This window comes from Labeo rohita, chromosome 5 (genome assembly GCF_022985175.1).
Source record: "Labeo rohita strain BAU-BD-2019 chromosome 5, IGBB_LRoh.1.0, whole genome shotgun sequence".
Classification (NCBI taxonomy): domain Eukaryota; kingdom Metazoa; phylum Chordata; class Actinopteri; order Cypriniformes; family Cyprinidae; genus Labeo; species Labeo rohita.
In genome coordinates this window covers 19,182,601-19,195,814 of record NC_066873.1, presented here as the reverse complement: position 1 = coordinate 19,195,814, position 13,214 = coordinate 19,182,601, and the positions used below count along the sequence as shown (strand labels likewise).

General features: G+C 34.8%; 1 protein-coding gene and 1 long non-coding RNA gene across 2 annotated transcripts in view; one reads left to right on the top strand and one right to left on the bottom strand.

Moving 5' to 3' along the window:
* Positions 1-12,417, bottom strand: part of LOC127164694 (uncharacterized) — a 36,657-nt gene extending 24,240 nt beyond the window's left edge. The window contains exons 1-3 of the long non-coding RNA XR_007827691.1: positions 11,916-12,417; positions 5,521-5,595; positions 70-179 (exon numbers count right to left, since the gene is read on the bottom strand). This is a non-coding gene — a long non-coding RNA (uncharacterized LOC127164694). The remainder of the gene's footprint in view (positions 1-69; positions 180-5,520; positions 5,596-11,915) is intronic.
* The window catches only part of smarca2 (SWI/SNF related, matrix associated, actin dependent regulator of chromatin, subfamily a, member 2), a 67,134-nt gene continuing 64,918 nt past the window's right edge, over positions 10,999-13,214 (top strand). The window contains 1 exon segment of the mRNA XM_051108718.1: positions 10,999-11,108. The gene's annotated coding sequence lies outside the window, so the exon portion shown is untranslated.

Below are 13,214 nucleotides of genomic sequence, written 5' to 3'. Positions count from 1 at the left end.
ATCTGTGGAGAGCAGATCTGTTGTTATCAGACAATCAGGGGAAGTTTCTCTCTGTTTGTGCACACTTACCAGGTAAAGTTGAGACTTGTAGAGCGCCACGGCCATTGAAAGGCAAAAGAAAAGCTCATGACGACTGTTTGGAGTTTGGACACATGAGATCTGGCTGCGAGGGGATGTTGCTGCTTGGTAAAAGGAGAGGAAAAGATAATCAGCTTGAGCAGAATGGGGGTGCACTGTGTTTGGTTTGTGACTTCATGGATTTGACCTTGACCAGCACATGGGTCAACCGTTTTAAAGAAGCTTATGCGAGGTAAAAAGCTGCATAGTTTACACTTACAACAGATCATTAAATACTACACAAAAATAAACTGATATTAAGACAGATGATATTTGATAATAATACATTTTATAACAGTACTGAAACAAGAACCCTTGTTAACACTTTAGTTTTGTGACCAATAGTTGCTTATTAGCATGCATATTACTAGCATGAATTAGTATTTAATTAGTACTTATAATAACCCAATACCTAAACTTAACAACTACCTTACTAAGTAGTAATTAGGAGTTGATTGAGGCAAAAGTCAGAGTTAATAGTTAATTAATAGCGAGAATTTGATCTTAAAATAAAGTGTGATCTAGTAAATCACTAGCCATTTACATTATTATGCCACAATGCAGTGCAAATATTTAGTAATATGTGCTGTAATAGAAAAAAACTAAACACACCAAAAAATTGGTGTAGAAACAACTTTACTCAGAAATTAAATTAAATTAAACATTAAATTAAACAGTGTATGTGCAAGTATCAATAAAATAGCAACTGAGCATAAAGAATTTTAAATCTCCAAACATTCAAAATAACCCATTATTGTGTTCAAGCAATCAACCGCAGAAAAGCATATTTTGGATTCGGCAGATAAAACACTAATGATAAACTACACAGGTGCACCCACAGCTTGCATTTAGGTCAACAAATGAAGCACAGAATGTGAACTCTATTCAAGTGTGTCAATCAGCAGAATGTGGTAGAAAGAGTATTAACTTTGCAACACCTTCCATTGAGAAACACAAATCAGTCATATCAGTCAAATGCCAAATTTGTTTCAAGTGGGTGTTGTTGTTTCAACAGCATGGAAACACTCCTCTCTTGTGAAGGGTGGGCAAGTTACCACTAGCTAGCACATAATTCTCTTTTTATGTTTTGTTAAAAAAAAAATCACAATGAACTGAATACCAGCACTTAACACTATATATAGCCTGCATAGAAACAACTCGCCAATCCAGTGCGGGTTGTTACAAATATTATGCTTGAGCCAATCCGACTTGAAAATGTGCTCAGATGTTATTCTGAAATATGTCTACAAATGAAAACTGTCTCAATTTCTTCAAATAATTGAATTGTATTTCATGTCACATGTGAGTAAATGTCAGCTGCATTTGTTTTCTACTTGCAATGCATTGGCCCATAGTAAACGCGAGTTTTTTTCCTAAAAGGGCTAGCCATATCTCACCATGCCTGAACTCTGTCAGAATCTCCCATGCATTTATGATGAAGAGTATATGATTACCTTTTGTGCCAGAACGGTTTTATTATTTTGCACAAGTTGGAGACCCGACCACTTGTTTCATTGAAAACAGGTGTCAACTTTTACCGTTAGTTTCCATCGAGGGGCAGCTGCCCTGGAAATACCGTTCATCTTACAGATTTAGAACATTCACGTGTTTGATTTATCGACAAAAATCCGACAGACAACGGGAAATAGCATTGTGAACCGATTACAGAAAAGGTCTGACTCCAGCGCATGATTACACTAACAGCTAAGCATTTTTATTTTTAAAGAAAAGACAAAACGAAGGTTGTAGAATATTAATTTTGATTATGAATAATATGTTAACGCATATTCATTAGCTGAGGAAGCTGAAAACACATTTCTGAGCTAACACAGAATGTTCTCAGAACTAACGTTCAAGGTTCTCTCAATTTTATAAACAAATGTTCTTCCAGTAACATTAATAGAATGCTTGTTTAACCCTTTAACTGTCTACCCCATTTTTGAACATTGACGTTAAAATGCACTATCCCTAATCAATTGTTATAATTCATGAACAAATACATTTTGTAATACAATTTTGAAGCACCATTTCCATGGTCCGATTTTAAAATGAGTTTCAGAGGATGAATTTTGAGGTTTTTACCTTTCAGTTAATATATTGATAGGGAAAAAGCCAACGAAAAAAGACTTTTGGTGACAAAGGTCAGAACTCCTGTTATGATATAGAATTTTGGGGTGCACTCTTGTCATAAATTAATCTATTACTGTTTCTACATAATTTTAACAAACATCAGTGGTAAAATATCTATTTGAGTCTTATATAGTTATATATATATAGTTTGTCATGATTAGATTAGGATTTAATTGTAATATAGTGAAGTAAACTTCTCTGTAAACCCTCTGAGGGGACGGGTGACAGTTATATGGTTACAGTCATGGTCTTTAACAATATTCTCAATATGTTAGCACAAAAAAAAATATTTATACATAGCTGGTGGAACTTTTTTTTTCTAAAACATTTTAAATGTTCGTCATTTTTCAGTTGGACGTTATAATTTTTTAAATGGAGGAAAAAAGTTTCCATTTGGAAAAATCACCAGTAAATTTCACAATTATTACAAAGAATCACCAAGTAACCCATTCAGTTAAACATGGAATTTTGAAGTAGAAAGACTGAAAAAGTATTTTGTTGTAATAAATACCCCATAAATCGACCCCGTGACTGGGTTGTTTTGACCCAGTTAAATGTTTAACCCAAACTTTTGGGTAGTTTTATTTAACTCAACAAACTATATGGCTTAAAATGGACCCAAACTAGCTTGTAAATTAAAAATCAGACACATGGCATACATTACCAGACACATCAGCAATAATTGAAAGTTTAACATGTAAAATGTTTATTAATTAACCATTTTAAATTATTTAAATTATTTATTTAACTTATTAATAAATGTTTATTTGTTGAACATATTAATAAATGTTAATTTTTACATTCATTTTAAACAGGAAATACAGTCATTGTTAAGCAGTAGTATAGGGGGGTAATTAAAACTACCCAGAAGATTGGGTAGTTTTAACTGCTGGGTCAAAATAACCCAGTCACTGGATTTTTCCATATATCACCCAGTGCTGGGTTGCTTTTAACCCAGCATTTTTAGAGTGTACATATGTTTTTATATTGGACTTATATATTTTTTTTAAAAACCTGCATGTAATTACATTTGTAATAATTCCTGATATTACATTTATAATTACAATGTTGACCCATCCCTTACACCTACCCATACTACCATACCTGTCTCTAACCTTACCCATATCCCACCTCAATAGCAGCAAATGTGTTTTGCAATAAAATATGGACACAATAAGTACACTGTACTTATTCTTTTGATGTAAGTACATGGTAGTTAAGGCCACCTAATATAAAGTGGGACCAGTTTTTTGTTTTTTAACAGTAAATTACTTTCAGAATATTCAGAGAACATTCAAAAGTAGCATTCCTGTAATGTTTGCAAAATGATAAAATGCAACATTCCTTATTGTGTTCTCTATTGTTTTCATAACTAAAAACAAAAAAATAAAAAATTGACATCTTGAGCGTTATTCATAAATAAATTTTTCATAATTTAATGTGAACTGTAGCAAAACGTTCTTAGAGCATGTTTGTTAGCAGGTTTTAGTTCATATCCGCAATATCATTTAGTTCATATCCGCAATATGTAGTTTGTAACTGAATGTAAAGCAGTATCAAGGGTCATAGTGAACTTTACCTGAATGAATCTGATGAGAAAAGAAGCTCTGTCATATACTAGTTGTTGCAGGTGAGTGTTTGCTAAGGCCTTATGTCAAATGCCATTCACCTGATGACTTCTCTTCCCGCAACAAGTCATCACGAGCATAAAACAAGGTGAAAAAGTTACATACACACCCGTCCTACACAGCAAAAACCCCTTCATTGTGTTTCCAATGCTGAAAAATGAAAACAAAGATTTGCCTTCTGAATGCTAACGTGAGAGGGCAAGGACGTACGCAATGATGTCTATGTACATAGGAATCAGAAATTAATTACAGATGGGGCAACTGTCATTCTGCCAGTGGCAGCTCAACAAAGCTGAGCAGAATACCTGAACCGTGAGTTTAGAGGGGTAAACACTTAACTTATTCACTACGCCTTCACATGGCATCCGAGCTTCTGTCAGAAAAAGACAAGCGCTGTTATGTCTACAGTCAATTGAGAGGCAATTACGTGGGACTAATCTGTCATTACTGCGAAAACGAACTAAGCCCAGAGACATTGTATCAAATCACACGCGTCTGACAAAGCATGCCTGTCAGATAAGCCCGTTGCATACCGATGAGCGCAGCGCTTGTGTACTCATGCATAGCATTAAGAGGGAAAAGGTCAATGTTTACTGTATGTGGCATGCAAAGGGGCGACCAGCTCAAGTTGTCGATGATACGACAGATCTGCCTTCTTCGGAGTGGTTTTGGTTTACTCAACGCCAGGGCGCGATCGTTTCTTAATTGTCTTTTACTGCCATCCATTTGGTGCCTTGATGATTCAGTAGGCTCCTTTATGGCCGTCAGCGTTTGGCCCCTGAGAATATGAGACTGACAAATTAAGATAGAAAGTCAGGCCAAAACAGTTTCTCACATACCACAAGCTTCATGTCATGCTAAAGTGTTTTGAAAACCTGAGATCTCCACTGATATGACTAGCTAATGCATGAAACGCCTCCTCTACGGCCTGTATTCATTACATGCTTCAGAACGGCCAAAGACACTGACCGGTCTTGCGCTGTCTTACTCTCTGAAAACAATATCTTAATCCGGCAGAAGTCCTCAGAGGGCCGGACAGGATGTGCAATTGCTTTTATTCATACGTGCATGGCGTGTGTATGTATGGACACTGCAGATGTTCAAGATATCAAGATATTGCACAGATTTACGTTTTAATTTCTATAGCGTGTGTGTTGACGCTTCAACATTACTGTCTCTCTCACACACATACACAAACACACACACACACTTGACACTAAGGGTAGCTCTAACTACTCCCAGATGCTAGTAGGTCGTTGGTGGTAGTCAGGTATTTTGCTGACATCATCCCTCAGGAGTTTAAAGTATTCAGTGTGACAACTTAAAAACACATTGCGAGCTTAAATTGCCAAGCTCATCGTGATTTGAAGCAAGACAGTAAAACCAACACACTCTTTTCAGGGCTCCAGACTAAGAAAGCCAGTGACTCATAAAATTCAATGGAATTAATGAACATTTTAGTTGACAAATTATAGAAAGTTGTTGAGAAGTGATTTAGTTCTTGAGGCTGCCATTGTAGTTTATCCTGACCGTATCTGTGCTGTATAAATATCCATTGTACAATAGATTAAGCATAACAACTGAACCTCACTATGTTAAAGGATTAGTTCACTCTAAAATTAAAAATTCCTGATAATTTACTCACCCCCATGTTATCAGAGATGTTCATGTCTTTCTTTCTTCAGTCGAAAAGAAATTAAGGTTTTTAACCTCCTGAGACCTTGGAAAAGAATTTAGTACAAAATTAGTGTTTTTCACATTACATTGTTTAGAGCATTAATAAAATGTAATAATAATAATAATAATTAAATGATATTTCATTCATAAGTTACGCTATATCCTCGGTAGAGGACATCAGGGCTCAATAAAAAAAATAAATAAATAAATAAAAAGACATAAATGGAAAGAACATGCATAGGCAAAAACAATTGATTTTTAAATCACCAATACATTTTAGTTTTCAGGATTTTTTTTTAAACCAGACCTTGTAAAAAATAAGTCTCAACTATGTTATAACAGAATTATTTTATATACCATTTTTTTTTTATGCAAAATGTGTGTAAAATGACCATAAATGGATTTACTCATTATATACATTATATATCTATAAACTAAATCAGTGTTTATAGATAGAAATTGGATCCGTGTTTAGTCTTCTTAACAACTATCTGCCAAACCTCTAATTCGGTCAATTCTCTGTATTTTTAGTGCAGAGTCTCTTCCTTGATAGTAATGTGTCTTAGTTTAGCAGATGTCACGCAGGTAAAGATGATGAATAGACAGCAGAGGATAATAGTGAGTGGCAGAACACCTGCAACAAAGGCAACTACAAAGAGGCCTCACTGACAGCGCTTCCTTCCCCCCAGCCTATATCTTGACCCCTCTGGAATCCCGCACCATCTTGGAAAAAGATTTCCAGCGCTGCTCTTTATCAGATGCCGGTCCCAGGAGGCAGTTAAAAATCCCGGGGTTTGCAAATCGAGTACCGGAGCGGCGAAATTAAAGAGTCAAGTGATGGAAGGTGTCCCACACCTGCGGACAAATCTGGCTGAGGTCCACTTTCAATGGGATGACAGAAGGGCAAATAAACACTGGCCAGAGTGTGTGAGATGAAAAGAAAAGGAAGTGGCCAATTGGCCAAGAGGGATCTTTAAGAAACCGTTTATTGCCATGGATGGACAAAATGGACAATGCTTAGATTGAAGAAGTCAGATTTAGAGGTGCTTGACAGGTTCATTTGTATCTCTGGATGTTTTATTTCCACAAGAACAGACATATATAGTGTCTGCAGGATGATAAAAATAACTCCAGTTCATTAGGCCACAACTTATCCCTGAAAAACAAAAAGGCCTGGAGCCAGCAAGTGTCGTGCATTGAAACATGACACGAGTATATTCAAACATTTAAGTATCCTCCACAAACTGATATTTGTTTTAGGCATATTGGGTGTCAATAATACAAAATTCAAAAGTGCGATGGCTCACGACAGACCCCTTTGCCGCGTGGCTTCATTTAAATACGAAAGGCTTAATAAGGAAAGTTATCCACCTGGGACGCTCAGAATACCAACAGCACCACGTACAAAACAAACAAGCCCCCGAAACAGATGTCACATGTAAAACTAAATATAACGTGCCTTTGGTCGGGTCACACCTGGAAAACACAGGCAATTAGCCAAATCAGCCCATGAAAGCCGCTCCAATCTACAATATATATATTTAGCTGTGGCCGCTGTGCAAACACAGAGCGTGGTGAATGCCGATACTGCCGTGGGCGACTAATAACCGATGTGTTCATATGACGCCCACAAGAAGCTAAAATTGTCTATTTGTAAAAACACTCAGCCCTGTTGTAATGCACATGGGATTGTTATTGTAAGGCCCATTTCCATAAAGCTAAAAGCCTATATGTGATTACACTGTTGTGCTCATTTGAGCTGGTAGTTAGAAGGTGTATTGTGATTTAATCACTTGGCATTAAGCTGCTAAGTGTCATTTAACATATTTGACTAATTCAAATATGTATAGTGACTGATCACCTGGCTATAGGATGAGTACAGGTTAGGCGACTACGCACACCCTAATTTGGACGGTGGGCAAATTTCATGGTGGGCAGCCTGAGGAGGTAATGGTTTTAAGGCAAATTGATTTTGAAACCACTGTCCACTGGTCATTTTCCATGTCAAATGAATGCTGGTTTGGCCTTTCCTGACCAGTGAATCTGAAGTGGAGGCACTAACCATTCAGGTTATTTGGTGGCTTTATTTGGATGAATTTACATTCAGGAACCTTGCACACATCCTTTTTTTGAAAATGGCAAGAAAATAAAGGATTACTGAGGAAAGGAAGCAGAGACAGAGCCAAAACCATATACTTTGTTTACCTGTCCAAAGGCTATTCAAATACAACCTTTAGTTCGTGCCTTGCAGTCCAACACGATTTAATTTGATTCATTTAACATATCTGCCTACTGTTGATAAAAAAAAACAGAATACACAACAATATTAGTGGACAGTGCATAGTAATTCTAATGCTTTGCCTAGTATGACTATTTTTACATTTTATATTAAACTTGAATATCAACCTGTATATAATTCACAGTATCGTTTGAAGTTTTAGTTCTCTTTCTCTCTCTCTTTGTTGTTTGTTAAAAACCCTGAACCATGTTCTGTGTGAACAGTGGACATAAAATCACCACCTGTGTGACAAAAAGTCATTTATTTTAACATGCGGCTGGAATTGACTTGATACGATAAACAACCACAAGAATACAATCTGTCATTCCAGCACTGAGGTCACATTCAACAACATGTCTATCTCACCTGATAGCATCAGCCAGGTGTCAGCGAAAGCTGATGGGCGATAAGGTTACACTGCAACCCAAATTACGTTTTGTTAGGGCTGCTGTTACAATTTGTAAATACATGATTACTATCCAAAAGGCAAATGTATCAATTCAATATGTTTTAGATATTTTAATTCATTGTAGAATTGAACTCAATTTCAGTTATTTTATATAAAAAAACATATTTTTTAAATAAATCAGGTTAATCTTGGCTTTGTATAAATGTTAAGGATTCCAGATTACAATGTTAATGGCATCATAACTAAAACCTGTTAGAAATGCTCCTCTGCAAACAAGATATGATCAGCATCAACGTTTTACTACTTTCTATACCTAATGCATTTAACTTACAGCAGAAACAACACAACAGAAATGCAATAAACCAGAGAGCTCACTCAGTATTCAAAGCCAGATTAACCATAGCAATAAAATCATATTCCTCCATTAAAGATTAAGAACTATTTCCATTCAGAACAATAGAATGCAAACTGATTTGCATAAGTTCCTGAGGTACAGCTGAAGGCCAATCGGACATTGGCAAATTGTCTTGTCTTACTTGTATTGTTTGGTTTGAATACAACAATAGAAGAATGCCTATTTGTTTTAGTTTTTTTTTAAATTACCCATTGTTAAACAACAACAAAATTATTATTTTTGCTATCATTTTTTCTCAAGCAGAACATTGGTTCTGAAAAATGAATGAATGAATAAACAAATAAATAAGTATACAATATGTAAGCAGCTCTCTCATTTTGCTAAACAGCAGTGTAGGACTATGACAGCACTATACTGTTGTTTTTAGAGCTTTGTGGTTTAACCTTCATCTCTCAAGCACTCAACACCACTATCTGCACCGGTACTTTTTTTTTAATGACATCTGAGGTTTATTCAGCTCTTGATTCCTCTCCTATACCCGTACAGTGTGCTTTATTTCAGAAAACATTTGCTAAGAACATGAATAAAAATGTATAGTAATATTTATAATCTCAGCTGAAATCAACTATTTGAAAGCACAATTGCTATGTCTAATGACATTACAGCAAATCTGAAAACTATTGCATTAAATGACAACTATATGAACTATTTTTATTTTATTATTATATTTATTTTTAATAGGTGATTTCGTTTGTATATTTGTGTGCACTATTGCATAGTAATAATCAATGATGGCTGGCAAATTAGATTATTAATTAACAATGTATTCGTGACAACACATGAATTACCCTCTAAACACCATGAACTGACTTTTGACCGACTCGTAGCTGTATTTGCATATAGGCCTAGATTGCGCTTGAATCTCATTGAATGCTTGAACACTGCCTCCCTCGTGTGGTTACATTATAAACTGCCGTTTTATAACTTTTATTTTACACCAAAAAGATCTGATATTTACCCGTTAAACCGTACACATTAAACAGTCTATTAAGTCGTAGGCTATTCATTAAACACCCTATGATAGGCATTTAAGATCATTTTACCATAAAAATGTAATATTTTTAATCATTCTAAAAAAAGTAACATCCAAAAGAAACCATTTTGGCCGACTAACAATAAACTGTAGCCTATAAATAGCTAAACATGACAACTTGCCTGATAAGCTGACATTTATGAACATTACCCAACCTTGTTAGAAAACCGTTTAACATTTTGTTAGACATTCTTGTTACTCTTTAGATGTCATATGTAAGAATTTTTTTTTTTTTTTAAATTAGGATTTATAGAATAAATATATATGAATAAATAAGCTTTCCACTAATGAATGCTTTGTTATAATAGGACAATATTTGGCCGAGATACAACTATTTGAAAATCTGAAATCTGAGGGTGCAAAAAATTTAAATATTGAGAAAATCGCCTTTAAAATTGGCCAAATGAAGTTTTTAGCAATGCATATTACTAATAAAAATAATAATAATAATAAGTTTTGATATATTATCGATAGAAATATTACAAAATATCTTCATGGAACATGATATTTACTTAATAATGCCTTAATGATTTTTGGCATAATAGTAAGATAGATCATTTTGACCCGAATGTATTTTTGACTATTTCTGCAAATATACCCGTGCTACTTATGACTGGTTTTGTGGTCCACATATGCAAAAATATGGTGATATTGGAATTGTAGTTCGGATTTACTGTATGTTCTAATTAAGAAGCCTTTGACGTTAAAATATTTATGATTAGGTGTGATGGTGGGCTGTAGAGATAGGAACCAATCAGGTACAGCCCCCCAAGTGTATAAACCAATCAGAAGCAGAGGAGTTATTATTATTATTTTTTTCATGCGGAGTAAATTTTCGGTCCAACAATTGGTTAATTATTGTTACCACTTGAAAAATAATTCTCAAGTATGAAATACATGTTCATATATCACATTTCTTTTACAGGGGAAATAAAATGCATTGTTCACCAAAACGACAACAACAACATGCTTATGCAACCTATGAATATGCAATGCACGGAACCTGTGTCATTTCTTCCGTAGTGCAGTGACAGGAAAAAACGCCTTAAATAGGTAGGAACCGATGCAGGCGTGAACACAACACATTCGGTCCTGTACGTGTGAAAACGTGAAGATTTTGAAGCGTGTGTCCCCAAACGCCCTGAGTTCCAGCACGTTCGGTGCTGTGAAGTGAAAGTGTACTTGAAAGGTCCCGCCCCTAAATAGACCACGAGGTGATCGATGTATTCCTCAGCCAATCACAGCAGAGAGACGACTGTATTTCCTGCGCTCTCAGCGAATCAGAAACGACAAAACACTAAAAAACGCGAACTTCAACTTGTCAGCAAAACAGAGGGGGAGGGGACCAACATATGGCAGTCATATTTTTGAAGCTGAAATAATGTGCTAGACCTTTTATTGTGTTGTTTACCTCGCAGAAGGTAATTGAGTTTAAATACTCTTTGCTTGGACATTTATACTAATGTATATATGTCAGCGGGCAGCATTGTTGGCATTTTTGTGCTGATAAAATGTAGCGGGCTAGCATGCTAACATAACTGTACAGACGGTTAGCGAGCTGCTGCTCAATTATATTAGACAGGGGGCTTTACTGCTTGCTTGCTTTTAACTTTGACAACATGAAAGCAGGTGAATAAACTGCTCCTAGAACAATGCAAATATGTTTGTAATGGCGGGAAAATGAAAAGCTGTTAATAAACCTGTATTGGTAGTGCGCTGTGGGGGGAAGGTCCCAGAAAGTTTGAGATTTCAGGAAACTGCAATGGCGTGAGGGGGAGACAGTCATGACAGCAGGTCGAGGAAGCCATGATCCGATCAGATCAACTCTCCAAATTAAAGCTCTGCGCCGCACTATATGTGCACTTATTAATGAATTGTTATGATTCTTCTATGTTAACATATATATATTTAAATTCGCTTTTTGTATTATAATATTACGGGTGACGTTTTCACTTCTAATTACTAGTTGTTTCTTTTAAAGTTTTCGTCATTCTGCTTTGGACAGTAAACATAGGCCTGCATGAGCGCATTTGTGCATTCAACAACGGATTGATTGTTTATTCCTAGTTTTGCGTCAATGAACTTAACTCGTTCATAGATACGCGAATAATTACTGTAATTTTCAATAGAGTGTGTAATTAAATGTTAACGTGTCGTTACGTGATAAAAGAGTACCGCTATCTCACCCTGTGCATGTTTTTTTTTGTTTGTTTTTTTTAAACTCTTACCGTCATTATTGGCGTCTTGTGATCCTGTACATTTTCAGAAGCGCTGCTCGGGTGGGCGTGTCAGAGTTCAACGCGTGTCATTGTTATGCAAATAACACTGGAAAAGTTTGCTTAAATTTCAAACAACTCTATTTCAATCCTCTCTGTTTGTATGTTTCCCTTTATATGAGCGGGAGACTGTTCTTATACTTTTCCCCTCTTCTTCTTCTTAATAACAACAGTAACAATAATAATAATAAAGTAATATAACAGTAATATTATTTAGTTTAATAATGTTATTAATATTAATTGTTTTCTTAAAATATTAATTATAAAAATAATACATTTTTTTAAAGTGTCCTAGTCACAGTGTAATTATCAATTAAGTACTGAGTAATATTAACTACATTACTATATGGTTAGGGTTTGGGTTAGGGTTTCTTGCATGTAATTATGCATAATTAATTGTTTTTATAATAGTAAGTATGTGTAACGTGTAACAAGGACACCTTAAAATAAAATGTTACCATGCAATGTATTTAATAAATATTGTTTGTATTTTTTCCTGTTGGTACTACTTCATATAATAAATATCAGAGTTCCCACAGTCATGTAAAATTCAGGAAACTATAAAATGTTGTTTTCCAGCCCTGGAAAAATTCATTACTCAAAATGTGGATCCTGAAATATCATCATACTGCTGCATATATTTCCTTATTATGTCAGAACTTGGTTTCAGGTTATTTATATATAATGATGCAAATAGCCACAAGAGACTGAAACGCATGACATCTCGTGGCTTATTTATTTTCATGATAAAACATCAGATGTTAGGGTTAGGTAGATAGTTTCATATAGTAATCAGAATTTGATGAACAATGTAGCAACTTGCCACATACTTATATAATTCATGGTAACACTTCAATAAGGTTTATTAGCTAACTACATTAGTTAACATAACCTAAGAAAGAACAAAACTTAAAATTTATTAATCTTAGTTAATGTTATTTTCAGCATTTACTAATGCATTATTAAAATCACGAGTTGTGTTTGTAGATTAATTAACATTAGTTAATGCACTGTGAACTAAAATGAACAAACAATGAATGACTGTATTTTTATTATCTAACATTAACAAAGATTAAGAAATGTTTTGTTCATTGGTCGTTCATGTTAGATAATAGATTAACTAATGTTAACAAACGACACCTTATTGTAAAGTGTTACCTAATTTGTTAATATTAAGTTTAATAGCAAATTTTATAGTTGATTTCGACCTTTTTTTTTTTTTTTTTAAATCTATCTGACTTATATATACAG